The following is a 15,871-nucleotide window of genomic DNA, read 5'->3' as shown; positions in this document are numbered from 1 at the left end:
AAACCAGGAGGCTGAGGGGTTTGAGTGTCAGCAATGAGCAATGATATAGAATAATGAGCCAACCTTGTGTGGAGGGAAGGTGCTAAAGCCTTTTAAAGGCTCAGCCTTCCCCACCACACTCCTCCTCACTGCAACAGCCCCAGCTGGCTCCCAGAGAGGGACAGCACCTCTTGGGGTTGGGTTTTCAGCGTGGCTTTTGTCTGGGTGTGGGGCAGAGGGACACGGGCAGCCCCTCCTGCTGCAGTGGGAGCTCAGCTGGGCGTGGTTGGGGTGCAGCACCCACAGCCCCTGTGCCAGCTCTGCCTCCCCAAGAGCCACCCCAGCAGTGTGGGAGGGCCATGGAGCCATCCTTGGTCTTGGCTGAATGCAGGCAAGGGGATGGAATGCAGACCATAATAAACCCCAGAGGATCAATAGTGCCCAATCTCCATTTGAAGCCTGGATCTGTAGCAGTGCACAGTGAGACCATGGCTGTGCATTAAAACCTGGATGCTGCTTGAAATAATTGCTGCCTACAAGGAAGTGGCCTGTAAATACATTTATTTACAGACTATTTTTAGTAACATGACAAAATGTGGGCTAACCTGAATTGTTACAAATTTCCTTTATGGCCTCAGCTGATCTCCACAACCCCTCCTGTGCCTGTGCATGCTCTGAGCCCTGAATACACATGGGACAATTCCCAGCCTGGGCATGGATCTGGAACCTTTGGCAGCAGCAGCACTGATGGAGGCACTTCCACCTTGCCCTGCAGCTCCTGCTGGGGTCCTGCAGCACCCACTGGCCCTGCTGCCCTTGCTGGGGAGGGCAAGGAATTTCCAGAGGGGCTTTTCTAAGCCAGGCCATGTGCTATCATCACTGCTAACACATCCTGCTAATGTTTAAGCACATGTAAAATCACTGTAATAAACAATCTGACTTCAGTTCTGTCTGCAAATAAGGGTGTCTTTGATGATTTGAAGCTGAGATGGAAGGGCAGTAAAAAAAAGTATTTTTATAATGATGTATTATGGATGGATAATGATTTGCTGCTGCTTTGTTATTGTACATCAAAGGAATCAATTGAAACGAGCCAGTTCAGTGTCAGCAGAGCACAAATGCTGCAGCTTTTGTGGGTGCTGCACCCACTCTTGCCTTTGGACCTGGACCTGTTTGGGTCTCCTGTAGGAACAGAACATCCTTTGCATGAACATTTGGGTGTGGGCATCTAAGGCAGGGGGGAAAATTCTCTTTGGAGCTCATTTTTTAAAATAAAAACTCCCATTTTTCTGAGTTTCAGTTACAAATGCAGTAAGACTTTACTACATCTTCATTATGTGATTCTGTTGACATAATCCAAAACTGTGAAAGCAAATACAGCACCACACATTAAAATGTTCTTATGATAAGTGATACTTTAAAAACTGGATGCTTTATAATAGTTTAACTATTTTAACATACATTCAGCCTTGCATGTTTGAAAATGCTTTCACAGCTCTTTCAGAAAGGACACTGAAATGTGCACTCAATAAGCAGTAGATCCCTTTTCACCATCTATTATTTTTGTGTCTCCAAGAGTGGTTAGTTGTGAGAAAAGGGGAGGTTTTTGCTGTGTGTGTATAGAAATAAATTTATATAAATAAATAAAGATAGATAGATAGATAGATGATAGATAGATAGATAGATAGATAGATAGATAGATAGATAGATGATAGATAGATACCTGCTGCTCCTGGTACCAGAACAAGGATTCTGGAATAAATTCTGGCTGGTCAGAGGGAAGATGGAGATGGAGCAGCCAGAGAAGTGACGTGTTCATATTGAGCTATACAAAATCCATCCAGCTCTAATTAATCACTGTGTGCTTCACTCAGCCCCCGGTGGGCCAGACTTACTTTTCACAAGAAAATCCAAAGTAAAACAGTGGAGACAAACTCAGTTCCTCCAGAGTTGTTACCTGAAATGGTTTCATTATGGTGAGGTTTGTGTCACAGCTCTCTCACAGTAAATGCTGCAGTCCCACACCCCTGACATTAAGGTTATTGGGAGTTTTTGCTGTACACAGCCTGATTTAAATGCTCTGCATGAATCACTTGAGTGTCCCAGCAGCACATGAATGGACCTTTGGGGCTGTGCTGCAGGAGGGCAGGGAGGTGTTTGTGGTCACCCTGTCCTGCCCTTGGACAGCTGGACATGGTACAGGAGCCTGCTGGGTGCTCCTTTAGGACCTGGGGTTTTTCTGAAGCTTTACCTTGTTACCCAAAGCCACATGCCTAAAAGGGACTGTCCCCCTCATCCACCAAAGTGGCCAAACGGGAAAAAAACACTGGCACTAAGTGAAACAAGGTGAATTAGCTAAAAAGAGAGGAAAGAATTACCAGGAATGAAAAATAAATCTTAATTCGCTCCAGTGCTGGTAGGATTTGGCGTTTAACTTTAATCCTGTGTTTCATTCTGTGTCAGGGAGAAGTACCTGGTTTGTGTTTCCCTGACAATTCCTGCCATTAGCTGAGAGTGTTTATTCCCAGAGCTGTGTGCCATCAGTTGATGATGCTGGGACACTTACAAAAGAGAGGTTTTGGCAGGAAAAATGTAACATTTGGAACATTATTATGAAACATAATATTGTTCTTTGTAGATCAGGCCAAAGCTGTTCCATGCAAATTTTTGCATTCTCTTCCTTGGTGTCAGCTGGAGCAGAGGGTGAAACCACATCCCTAAAAGTAAGAAAACAGACCAAAAATGCTTAAAAACAAGGAATAAACTCCCCATTGGACTTTTTCTTGATAGTTCTGTAAAGCTGCTGAAGACAGAAATGGTACACAGAGATTTTTGGTGTCAGATCAGTGCTTTGCATTTTATGTGATCGTTTACACCTGTGCAAAGTGAGTGTTTGGTAGCATTTGACAGCTGATTTAGTAACGTTTGACACCTATATTACAATGTTGAAATGACTTTACAATGTGCAAAGCAGTGGAAAAAGCTCTGATTCTTTTCGTGGCTTTTTCTTTATAGTTGAATATTGAAATTCCATTCCAAAGGAAAAAAAAATATAATTCCTCACATCCTGACTGTAATTCTTTATTTCTTCTAGTATATTATGTTCTGCTCATACTAACTTGGGGGAAAAAAAGGAAAAAAGCATAAAGGGAAAAGAGAAAAGCAATTGTGTTTAATCCACAGCCTGGATTCACAGGTGCTGACTCTTACACCAAACCAAACCCAGCTGAAAGGAGACTTAGGGAAGTGAGAACGCTGCCACTGGGAGGAGAAACCCTGCAGGACTAAGACTCCTGAGTTGTGGAGGCTGGTAAGTAAATTGCTTGCTTTTTATAGTTACCAGGTTTTTTGAAATTAATATAAATTTTCACCAAATGAAAGTTTTGTTTTCACTTAAATTGGTCTTGAATTCTGCAAAGCAACCTCCCAAGCCAGAGTATTTCTTTTTTGCTGCTTGAAGACAGGCAGCATCAGACTCTTCAGGATAGGGGTTGGTCACTCTGATAATCTTTGTCAGCAATATTACCTCTGTGCATAAAGAGTCAGTTCTGAGGGTACAAATAGAGCTTTTCCCACTCCAGGACAAGCCCAGTAAGGAGGATCATGGACACAGCAAAAACACTGGCTAAAGTTACTGTACCATTTGTGAAGGCACAGCTATTTGAAATGCAATTGCCAATGTTGTGTGTTGACAGGATGTGATATCTTAATGAAAATAATAATATTGTTTGCTCCTCTGGTACCAGCTTGATTTCCAAAGGAAAAGCCTCTCAGCCTTCACACATGGAAGTGCTTTTCCAGCTGGACTGCTGCAGTAGCCAGTGCAGCATGAGGAAGTGAAGTGTCTGTGGAGTTCAGGGGCTGGTGAGGAGGCAGGACCAAGGCTGGAATCACTGACAGGCTGAGTGACCCACGGCCAGGCTGTCACCTCACTTTACATCACACTCTGCAGCACAGCCCAGCAGAACAGAACCTGGGAAAAATGACTCCAGCAGGAGATTGCAGGGTTTTCAAGGTTACAGTGCTGGGTTGTCATTTCCTAGATCAATTCCAGTGGCCTCTTGCTGGCCCCTATTGATAAGGCAGAGAGCAGCCTCTTGCTTTGCCATCACTCAGAATTAAATTCCCCCACCTTCACCAGTGGCTGTGTCTTGGTCTAAACCAAATGCACAGAAATCAAAGCTCCCCATGCCCTCCCTGTGTTCACAGGGCTGCTTTCACCTGCAGTGCCTGGCTCAGGGCAGCCCAGCCAGCTGGCACGAGTGGAGAGGCTCAAATGTTAGCCAAAGGACAGCAAAATTATTTATTTTAAACAAGAAAATAAAGCAGGACGTTTAACTAGCTCAGTATGGCAGCTGCAGCTGAGGGGGAGAACAGACAACAACCCAAATGTTTATTGTATGGGTTTTGTACCCCATAAAGGTAGCAAGGGGAAATCACTAAAGGATCATTTGCTCAGTCTCAGGGAAGGATTGATTTCCAGGGAGGCAGTGCAGTGCACCCCAAAACCTGAGACTGACTCAGTTCCCACTGTGGTTCCCAGGCAGGAATCTCCACTGCCCTGTGCTCAGGCATTCTGGAAAGGCTGAAGGGTGAGGGAGATAACATCAGCTGCTGCAAATGGGCCTGGTGATTTCTGACTTGGGTTTTATTAGGAATTTGAAGGTGACATCCCTTCCTGATGAACACATCCCCAGCCCATTAGTGTCAGCCAGAGTTGTGCTCACATGGCACAAGGAGCTGATCCCTTCCGTGTGTCTGTCCAGGCTCTGACACACAGCCCCAGCCCTGGGCCTGACTCAAACAATGACAACTTAATGAGGGTTTACTCTGTGCTCCATGGCTCTATAAAAGTAATTTTTAAATAGCATAATGGAATAATATTTACTCGACAGCCTCTGCATTGTTTATTCCCCAGTGTCTATCTTGCAGTCTTGAAAGATGGAAATAAATATTTACTCACTCTTCATTCATGCAGTTTATTCTGTGTGGAACTGCAGCCAGCCCTATTCATCCTATTGCCTTTCAGATGGATGCTATAAAGAGAAGAAATTAATTGTAGTTAAACTTAGGTATGTGATAAAAAGGACAAAAAAGTTTGTGCTGGCTCCTGTGTGCATTTTACTGCACGTGCCCCATCCCCTCAGCCAGTGTGGGGGGAGTGTGTGCCTGTAAAAATCACATTGCCTCCAGCTCATTGCTGTCCACTGACACAGCCTCTCTGTAAAACTTTTGATGAATAGTCAGCATCTAATTCCTCAGTAATAAAAAACCCTAAGTTGCTTGCAATCATTATTCCAAATGGAAAAATTAATTGTAAATAACTGGAAGTCAATTAAGGCTGGGTTCTGCCGGGTAATGCAAATCTTTTATAGTTTTGTTTCAGTTAACTGCCTCATTAATGATTTATAGATGTGTATACAGCTGTGGGAACCATAGCATTATCTAATGCACTCAGAGAATAATTACATATGAAAAGAACTACGTGGCTCAAGGGAAAAACTCAGAAATTACTTACTGCCTTAACTTCAACCATATTAAGATGCAAAGCATTTAGAAACCAACTGTGATGTTTTATCATATTCTCGAGGTTTCATATTCTTTTTAAAAAGGGAAAAATAATTCTTTCTAAAAAAATATTTGTACATTTCAGTATTACACAGTGCACAAAAATCAAGATGTCTCAGCTGACAACGTCAGCATTTATTTATTATTTAAAAGCCTAAGTTATAAAACACTCCCATTCCCTTTGTGCATCTGCTATACAGGAATAAAAGACATTTCTCCAGTTAAACAATTCATGGGCATATGCATCTATCTCCCTGAATTACACAGAGCCAGAAGTAATTTTGGGAAGACTTCCTTCAGGACTCATTTTCCTGAATATACAAATACACTGCTACTTTTTCTTTGATGATGCTAATTTTGGAAGTTTGAGGAGTTTTTTGTAAAATACTGTTTTCCCTCCTGAATAGGGCCGTGAAGCTGAAGTTTGCACCATTTGGTACTTATTTCTAATAGATTTTAATCCAGTGATAAACTGCTGCAGGATATTTAGAAGCACCATAGAAGATATTTTGCTTTCAAGTCTGCTTTTCTTTTCATTCTGAGGGCAGAGAAGGGGCCAGGGTTTTTCTCCCCAAACCCAGACATTTGACCTGCAGGGCCTGCCCTGACATTTCCTGTGCAGTTTTCTCCAGAACAGAGCAGGTCCCCAGAGCTCCTGGCACATTTTCTGTGTCGGGGCAGAAAACCCAAATGTGTTCTGTGCCCCAGCTCTGCCTTCATCCCCAGGCTGAACAGCGCCACCGTGCCCTGGTTCTGTCCCCAAGGTGGCTCCAGGAATGTTGGGGTGTTCCTGGCCAGCTGCTGCTGGTTTGAGCTGTCAGCCTGGAGCATCCCTGGAGCATCCTCACAGCCCCTCCTTGCCCATCCCAGAACCTTCCAGAACCTCCCAGAACATTCTTCCTCTCTTCCTCCCCCATCTTCTTCAGGCCTCTGCCCCCAGCTCTTGCCTCCAGCCCTGTGCTGTTCTTTGTTTGCTCACTCAGGTGTGATGGATCTGCCTGTGCTCCTTCCCACCTGTCCTGTGATTTAGGGCCTTTTTGGCCACACATTTGGCAATATTAAAACCCTGGCCCAGTTGTCTGTTGGAACTATACAAGGCCAGAGGGAGGCAAATAAAATTTTTTATTTTGCCTGCAGATGTTCAGCCTCTGACATAAAACCTGTAACTATCCTGTACCACCCTCTTCATTTCCCAAATCACCTTTCCACCAGGTAGGAAAGACAAACACCCAGCCTGATGCCCTTCAGTGGGGAAAGGACACCAGGCATCATTCCAGGTTTTCCCAGTGCCACCAACCACCTGCAGCTGCTGGCCAGTGGCTGTGGGATGAAATGGAGCCCAGAGTGCTCAGTGTCCTGCTTGCTGTGCTGGAGAGCTGCTTCCAGGGAGAGGGAGGCTCAGGTGAACGTTCACAAGAGTTTGCTGTGCAGAAAATTCATGGTGGGTTCTGCTCCTTCACGCCTGTTACAAACAGTTTTAGGTGTTTGTGATTCTGCTTGGCACTGAAGGAAATTGTTGACTCTAGATTGTGTTGACTGATGGAATAATCCAGGGTGATGAGGTCTCAGTCATTTGTTCCCACCTCAAAGACTTCTGTGAGCATGTGTGAAGTGGAAGTGAAGGCAAAAGCATGGGAATAAGGTTTTTGGAGGGTTTCTTGCCAGATAATAAACAAATAGACAATTGAAATTGTCATAAAAGATTTGTAACTCTACAGTGGTGTAATGAAACATTATCTACAAGGACAAATTAAGGGCTGCAAATCAAGTATCTGCTAACATTAGAAAAATGTACTTTTAATTCTAAGCTTTTGAGGCTGTACAGCATAACCTGCATAAGGAACAGCTAAATTAATCAAGATTGAGCTGTCTAGGGTGATTAAACACACAGATACAACCTTTGGCTTGTGACATCCTCATGGGTGTCCTTATGGAGTTGTAGGCACAGGGTTACATGGCTTTAATGGCACCTGAATGTGCCTTGGAATATTCTTGTGGAGGGTCTGGGCTTGACACCTTTTTGTTCAACACAGTCTGGCCATCCTTGCCTTCTGCTGTCTCTGTTTTTATGTTTTATTTCACTGCAACCACCACAGGTCAGTCCATCAAGTCTTCCTCCCCAGCAGTTCTTATGGCCATTTCTTACTTGCTTTGGAAAATTTCAAAAAAATAGTTAAGATATTTGGCAAACCATCTCCTAATTAGCAAAAATGTTCAGTAATTTCTCTTGTTTGACTGCAGTTTATCACACTGTGAGCTGGAAAGATTTTAAGGCATTCTCAGTCCTGGTTTTAATGTTCTTTATAATCAAAAGGGTAAAATGAAGGCACATTGAGTACTCACCACGATGAGTATGGTGGGAGGCAGGCAGAAAAGACCTGCCAGCTCTCACCATGCCTCTGTCAGAGCTCAGAGTGCCATAAAGATTCTCCCTCAGAGACAAAAACAATAATTTGCATCTCAGATCTTCTGCCCCTGAGAGGAAAAATGGGATCACGAAATGAGAAAGTGGAAGAAACATTTTATTGTGAGTTCCTTTGCCATTCCTTGCCCAAGTTCTGAAGGTGACAAACTCATTCCTTCAGCAAGCACAGCCCAGTTCCTCTTCTGTTTCCACCCAGTCAGACAAATTCTCATAACCAAAAAACCATGGCCAAGGAAGCATTTATTTTGTTTCCATATGACATTCTCCATCTGAAAGATTTGTAAATCAGACCCAAAAGTCACTCACAGCAGGTTGAAATCTGGTGTTACAAAGATTTAATCTGGGGGAAAAAAAAAGATAAACCCACCCTGAAATAAATTCTGCTCTATTATATTTACTAAGAGTCCGATTATGCCTTTCCATTTTGTACAATTCTTATGGAAGGCAGGGGGAAGTGATGCATATTTATCAGTGTGGTGTTATTCTTTATTCTGCCTGTGTGCCTTTGACTTCAGAAGATAAATGCAGAACTCCCCAGCTGATAACTCAGGAGCTTTGCTCTGAGCTCAGGTGCCCTGGAGGAGAGCAGCCCCAGTGATCATTTCTCCTCCTGGATCAGAATTTTGAGGTGTTCCAGCTGGATCAGTGTTTGAGAAAGAATTGTTCCCCCTCATTCCTCATGCCTTGTGCTGTCCTTCCCCTGGGGAGCAGTTTGTAGGAAATGTGAGCCCTGGGCCCTCCTGTGGGGTTTGCAAACATCCAGGCACACGATGGAGACCCAGAGGCCACTCCTAAACAGCTCTGCTTTAAAAAAAACAACATTTACCCACTTCTAACTGAAGAAAAGAGTGCAAAATGAGGCTGTGGAAACTCTGTATACCAAAATACATATTTTCTACTTTGTACATGAGAATTAAGACTGAGTTTTAATTAAAATTAGCAGTGAATAATACATATTCACTTGAATAGTTTATTATTTCCTCACTGGATGTGTTGTTCTCACATCATTATGCATTCACGCACATTTTGTGGACTGTAAATGTGATTAGCCCATCAAGTTATATTTAGGGCATTTTGAAATTGGCCACTTGTACCTGTGTGCCACACATCTCATCACTGCCCCTGGAATCTCATAAAATCAGAGAAATACTGAGAACTTCATCAGCATTGTGACCTCATTTGAAGAGCACCTAAACATGCACTTACTTTTATTATTTAGCTATATACAATCAAACTTTACATGTGATAGCTAATTTTAAAAACAATATATGCAATTTCATGTTCCTGTGGGTGGTGAAATAAGTGTTATTTTGTCCTTACAGCTGTTGCTTTCTCTCAACATAATAATGCACAAATCAGTAGCAGAAAGACAACATTTCATAGTCCTTACTTATGCTATAAAGCTGATGCATATAAACTTTATAGTTGGTACTGGTATAAAAAGTGCTGGTATAGTCTGAGTGCATCAAACTATAAAGTCAAAACAGAAAGTACCAGGATGAAATAATTTTGGACAGCTGGGAAGACTTTGATGCTATAAATTGTAAAAAAATTAGCAATGCCAAGTTTTCATGTGGACTCTAATAGGGTCTGAAATGTCACAATTAACAAATTTTCATAGCAAAGAAGGGAAGTTTTGGAAATTTGAGCCCTGATCTTGTCTGATTTAAAGGAAGGGTGCCCAGCCCAGATCTGAGCCCTGCCTTTACCCCCCAAACCTCACCCATTCTGTGGGACAGGGCCACGAATGAACCCCTAAACAGGGGGGTGTGGGGACACAGAGGGACTCCCAGGAAAGATCCACCCAATTCCCACCTCCAGGTGGGGAAGGGGATGTCAAACAGAGATTCAAGTGCCTTGTGCAGTCAGTGAACCCATGGAGAGCTGGCATTTCAGCAGCTCCAAATGCACTCTCACCCTGTGCCCAGAGCCCTCCCAGCTGAGCAGTGCCATCAACTCTGATCAGCCTGGAGGGGGACAGAAACCACGAAATTCCACAATCTCCTGGGGCTTGCTGATTTAGGAGGGTGGGGAACCCTCTGCAAGGACAGCTGGTGAAATCTCCTTCTCACTCTTGGCCAATAAAAGCTGAAATCCCTGCACTGGCCAGGGAAATGATGGATGCAGTTTGAATTCCACAGGAGGGTCTCTCACTCTCTGCCCTTCATTTTGTGCAGAAGTGAAGAGAGTCTGTGGGTGCCCCCAAAATCCTCAGCAGGTGCAAAGAGAGGATGGCAACAGTCAGGGACAGCCAGGAATGACAGGAGTGCAGGTCCAGGGTGATTTTAGGGTTTCACTGGTAATGTTCCTCTGAATTTAGGTGAATTTTGGTGTCCTACAGGCTCCAGACAGAGTTTATGATTTTAGGGTTTCGCTGGTAATGTTTCTCTGAATTTAGGTGAATTTTGGTGTCCTACAGGCTCCAGACAGAGTTTATGATTTTAGGGTTTCACTGGTAATGTTTCTCTGAATTTAGGTGAATTTTGGTGTCCTGCAGGCTCCAGACAGAGTTTATGATTTTAGGGTTTCACTGGTAATGTTCCTCTGAATTTAGGTGAATTTTGGTGTCCTGCAGGCTCTAGACAGAGTTTATGATTTTAGGGTTTCACTGGTAATGTTCTTCTGAATTTAGGTGAATTTTGGTGTCCTGCAGGCTCCAGACAGAGTTTATGATTTTAGGGTTTCACTGGTAATGTTCTTCTGAATTTAGGTGAATTTTGGTGTCCTGCAGGCTCCAGACAGAGTTTATGATTTTAGGGTTTCACTGGTAATGTTTCTCTGAATTTAGGTGAATTTTGGTGTCCTGCAGGCTCCAGACAGAGTTTATGGAAAGGGAAAGGTGAGGCTTGTGTGGGTAAAACATTCCAAGCACGGCTGTGTCTCCATCCAGGCATTCCAGGGAGAATTCCTCATCCTGCTGAATTCAGGAGCCTCCCAGGCCACAGAGGCTGGCTGGAAAAAAATGGATAAAGATATTTTTAAAAAAATCCCCCTGGGACCATCTCCCATATTTAATAAGGAAAAGCACCTTCTGTGCAGCCAATAAAAGTTGAGTCTCTCATGAAGATTTATACCATATTACACACTGAAATTCAATGTACAATGATACCCTTGTGTATACAGTTGTCAGAATAATAATCTTTGTCTGTCTGATCAACTTATATTTTATGCCAACAACACAGCATTTAATATTATACAGTTTCAGAGGAAGAAAATAAATTTATTCATGTAACAACTTGCCCAGTAGCTTAAACAGATAAAGTGAAAAAAAAACAGCTTGGAATTTTTACATTAACTTGTGATCCACAATACAGATTTCTATACAATTTCAGCAATTTTATGCAGCAAGAAAAACTATGATTCTTAATCTAGTTTCTGAAATAGTCTCACTATTTCATACTGCCTTGAGGAATAATGCAGTTGGATCTGACTGCTGCAGTTTGCTTTTGGCATCCTCCTGAAACGAGGAGCCTAAAAATACCAATGGTAACCAACAGCTTCTTTCTATATTCTGCATTGTCACATTCTGTGCTGTATTCTTAGGCTTTGTGCCTCAAAATATACATCCAGAAACACTTATAGGGAAGTTATGGATGGACTCCCCCACAACCAAAGCGCTCCTTGAGAGAAATCAGTGGAGTCTTCCCACGGCTGGGGCTGCTTCCAAATGATGCAAAGCTCTGCCAGATAAGGAAAACTTCAGCAATATAGAAAATCTCAGTTTTGTATGTAGATCCATTAAATCTATTCTCCTAGCAGCCTGTGCAGAAAACTGACAGACTTTGAATGATTTATTGGTATCTTTTTAAAGGCATCTACTTTTTACCTTACATTAATTTTTCTTTATATAACAATACCTGACAAAAAAAGGGAACCTGGTGACACGCCACCCCCTCCCAACCCCCCCAAAAAAAGCCAATGGAAAGATTGGACAGAGGATTGGGAAGAGAAATCAAAGAGGATGGTTAGAGATGTGTCTGTGCCCCAAGATGCACCCTAAGAACAAAAGCTGCACACCCAGAAAAGAAAGGGGTGCCCCAGCCTTAGGGTAGAGCAGTTAAACCTCACCTAAAGTTAATATTTAGTTAATATAAAGTTATTATTGGTGAGGCCCTGGCACGGGGTGCCCAGAGCAGCTGGGGCTGCCCCTGGATCCTTGGCAGTGCCCAGGGCCAGGCTGGACAGGGCTGGGAGCACCTGGGGCAGTGGGAGGGGTCCCTGCCATGGCAGGGCTGGGATGGGATGGGCTTTCAGCTCCTTCCAACCCAAACCATTCTGGGATTCTCTGATTGCAGAGGAAAAGTAAAATTCTTGTGAGAGTGTAACAAAATGGGCAGAGTTCTCCATTTTAATCAAAACCTCCAAATCCCCTGGCTGGGCTGTGATGCTTTCAGGGAAGCATTGCCTGATAACCCATTGGTGACTATCATTGAAACTTTTCCAAAATTGTGCATTGTTGCACCAAGCCACAATTGAATTGCTGTTTCCTCATAACAGGATGTGCTCTGAGGGCCTGAGGAACGTGCCTGACTCCAAAACACACACACACACACGTGCTCACCCCCACACACACACAGCTCCTGCGTGGGAAGGGACGTGCTGGCCAAGGGTTGGACGTTTCTTTTGCAATCAAAGAGAGGAAGCAGCCATCCACTGTCATCTTAATTATCAGAATATTGCTATTTAGGCAGCTGTGGACCAGTTTATGGTGAGAACCTTAATGCCAAGTTCATTTATTTGGAATAAAATACACACGTGTAAGAACAGAATTAGGTAGATGTGAGAGATGCACATGAGAAAAATACATGAGAAAAATGCACCTTCACTACAGAAAAAAAAAAAAAAAGCTAAAGGAGAACACAGATTAAACCCAGCTTTGAGATTTATAGGAATTGGTTTGCATAGAGCACATTTGGAGCACTTTGATCAGATTAACTCCTCTGTATAAAAGCAAACCAACACTTCCAACCTACATCATATTGCCCCAGGAGAAAAACAAAAAAAAAAAGTCAGTTACAAATGAGCTGTCCCCCAAAATAACTCAGGCCTTCGTGGACTGATAGTCTGAAACTGCTCCAGAGAGGTGAGAAAAGGCAAAAGAAAATCAAAACATCAGAAAAGGGCATTGGCTAAAAGCACAAGAGAGCTCTTGCACAGGGCCAGCTGAGCAGGGAGGCTCTGCTGACTGACACCAGCTGGGCAGGCCTGGAGGGCTGGAAACTCAGACTTTGGGAATATATTCAGTGATTCATGGCACTGTCTGGGAATTAAAAGCCTAGAGCCCAAAAATAGAAGTTATCTATTTTTATTGGCAAAAGGAATCACCAGAAATCTCCCAAATCAGAAGCACGTGGTAAAATCAAAACACTTTGAACCTGGAGAGGTTTTATTTGTAACTCAGTCAAATGCACTTTGAAAATTGCTCAGTGGTAAATTAACACCAGATTAATTGCTGTTAAAATAGGATTATCACTCATAGTATTGTACAGACAAGATTTGAAGTAAAAATTAAGAGTAATTAATTATAATTCTAATAAAAATAATAGATTCTTAAGTGAAATACAGTTTTCACCACTCAACAGCTATCATTACCAGAATATACTTTTGCTTGGAAGTAGCTCAGTTAAACTAACTTTAGAAAAAAGCAGATTTTTCTTTGTTTCAAAAGTATTTTATACATTCTAATGATCCCTTTAGAATGTTTCATCCCCTCCAATTACCTTCCAAATACATCCTGAGCAGGGATACTGTGACACGAATATCTCTGTGCTGCAAATGCACTGCCTGGGAATGTTTGTGCTCGTTTAAGCAGGCACATTAAATTGAGCTGCACAGATTTGTGTCATGTATTCCCCTCAGATGGCTCCAGAATGCTGGAGCCACAGGAACAGATCACCTGCCACTCTTGGGCCCAGTCCTGCTCCTGGGGAAGTGGAATATTTCATATTTATTAAAATAGCCAGGCCTTGCTGTACATAGGGAAGGGACTCAGCAAACAAAAGTTGCTCTTTGTTTGTATTTGGACAGTGGCTTTTGCAGTCACATTATTTATCTTCATTAGTCTGAACATTTTTTGTCATACACCTGGGGATGGTGGATTTCAAAACAGTCAAATTTTGTAGCTGATGGAAAAGAAAATTTCCTTCTTTTCTCAATACAGATGTATCTTAGGTTAAGCTGTGTAAACAAAGTTTTCCTGAGAGATTCCTTTACCCACTGGGAAAATTCTGGAAGGTACCACATTAAATATTCCAGCAGCTCAGACCTCATAGACAGCCTTCTTTTCTAATGTAATGAATTTCACCTGTTTTTCTTTTCATTTACCAATTTGCTTATCCCAGCAGTGGAGAATGAAAAGCTACTTATACAAAACATATAGATTTTATATTTAATGCAGCAAAATGAAGTGGGTAAAAAACAGCTCCATAAAATATTTTTGCAGGGCTTTTTTGCTTTGAAAGAAAACAGGTATCCCTGTTCCCTATCAATCTTTTTTGATGCATTCTGTTCAGGGTGGCCAGCAAACTGATAAGATCGTTCCTTCAGATTTCAAAATTACTGAATCTCATTTATCTCATGCACTGCTGAGAAAACAATCTCAAATCGTTGGTTCTACTGATGAAACTTCCTTAGCAACACAAGGGCTCCAGAATTATTTTTCAGACCTTGTCAATGCTTCCTGTGAGGTTTCCGTCACTGTCAGCATCCAACACCTCGCAGATGAGCAGGGAAAAAAACCCAGCCAGCCCAGAAAGCTGTGATGAATTCATAGAGGGTAAATTAATGGATTAAATGGAATTAGTAGGAGTGATGATAAATCTAAAATTCCCTAGCAATAGTCCAGTGAATTGTGTTTTAGATTTGTGTTTTATCATGCAGATGAGAATCCATAGAGAAGGGCCTGGGTCCCAGGGGGGTCAGAGAAATTCAGGAAGGCTGAACACTGGTCCAAGGAATTTCTTTGGGACTGCACCCCAGGAACCAAGGCAGGAGAGCCCTCAGTGCCTTGACTGACACAGCCTTGATGTTGGACAGGACTGCCCAGCAGGAATTCTGCTTTCCTGAATCCTACAGGCTGCTCTCTCTGCCTTGCTGGCACTGCAAATAGGGCTTTTTCAGCCATAATCTCTCATGGTAAATGATATTTAGGCCCCAGTTTAAACCTTCACCACCTTCACTTTATACTGACTGAGTTTCCAGTGTGCAGCCACTCCCTTACACCAGATCTCAACAGCTGTAAAGTGTCAGCAGTGCAGGATTTGGCTTTTAATGTAATTGGAACAAACAAAAATGACTTTATTTCAGGTACCTCTACTCTCAGGTTAGCGGGTGCTTTCTGCTGTGAAGATTTTTTTCCTTCCCTGACACAAACGTTCACCCCAGTTCTCAAATTCACCAGTGCTCATCTGACACTTCACAAGCTGCCAAATGTCTGCTCAAACCCTGAAAAACCCGGTTTCTGCAGAGTTCTAAGCTAAGTGTCAGAGAGAAGGCTGGAAACCAGTGAGAATGTGTCTCTCCAGGGCCGAGCAGAGCCACTGAACATTAACCCTTTGCTGACTGCTCTGGGTGTTGTCTGCCCTTGGCTCAGCCCCTGCTGCCAGGGAACAGCCTCCCCTTCCAGCTGGCTCATGCCTGACTTCTGTTTTTACATTTTTTTCCTTCAAATTCCTCATCATTATTTTAAAGCTGCTCTGATCCATCACCTGCTTTCCAGAGTGGCTGTGCTGCCCAGACTGAAGCGGTCAGGAAGGGAAAGAAATCCCTGCTGAGGCTGTCCAAGACAAACCATAATATTCTTAAACTGTCTTATCACCTTTAAAGCTTCAACTCACTCCTTGCAACACTTCAGTCTAAGAAAAGCTCCTTAAAATTTTAAGAATAGGTTAAGAACTCTTA

General features: G+C 42.8%; 1 long non-coding RNA gene across 2 annotated transcripts in view; it reads right to left on the bottom strand.

The window, feature by feature from the left end:
• Positions 1-414: 414 nt before the first annotated feature.
• The window catches only part of LOC139597156 (uncharacterized), a 133,080-nt gene continuing 117,623 nt past the window's right edge, over positions 415-15,871 (bottom strand). For both annotated transcript variants that reach the window (XR_011681533.1, XR_011681534.1), the window contains exons 3-5: positions 7,446-10,924; positions 4,943-5,015; positions 415-2,696 (exon numbers count right to left, since the gene is read on the bottom strand). This is a non-coding gene — a long non-coding RNA (uncharacterized lncRNA). The remainder of the gene's footprint in view (positions 2,697-4,942; positions 5,016-7,445; positions 10,925-15,871) is intronic.

Source organism: Agelaius tricolor, unplaced genomic scaffold, assembly GCF_023055355.1.
Source record: "Agelaius tricolor isolate 1412-34295 unplaced genomic scaffold, bAgeTri1.0.p SCAF_17, whole genome shotgun sequence".
Classification (NCBI taxonomy): Eukaryota; Metazoa; Chordata; class Aves; order Passeriformes; family Icteridae; genus Agelaius; species Agelaius tricolor.
Note: the sequence above shows the minus strand (reverse complement) of the source record. Positions and strands in the feature narration are given on the sequence as shown.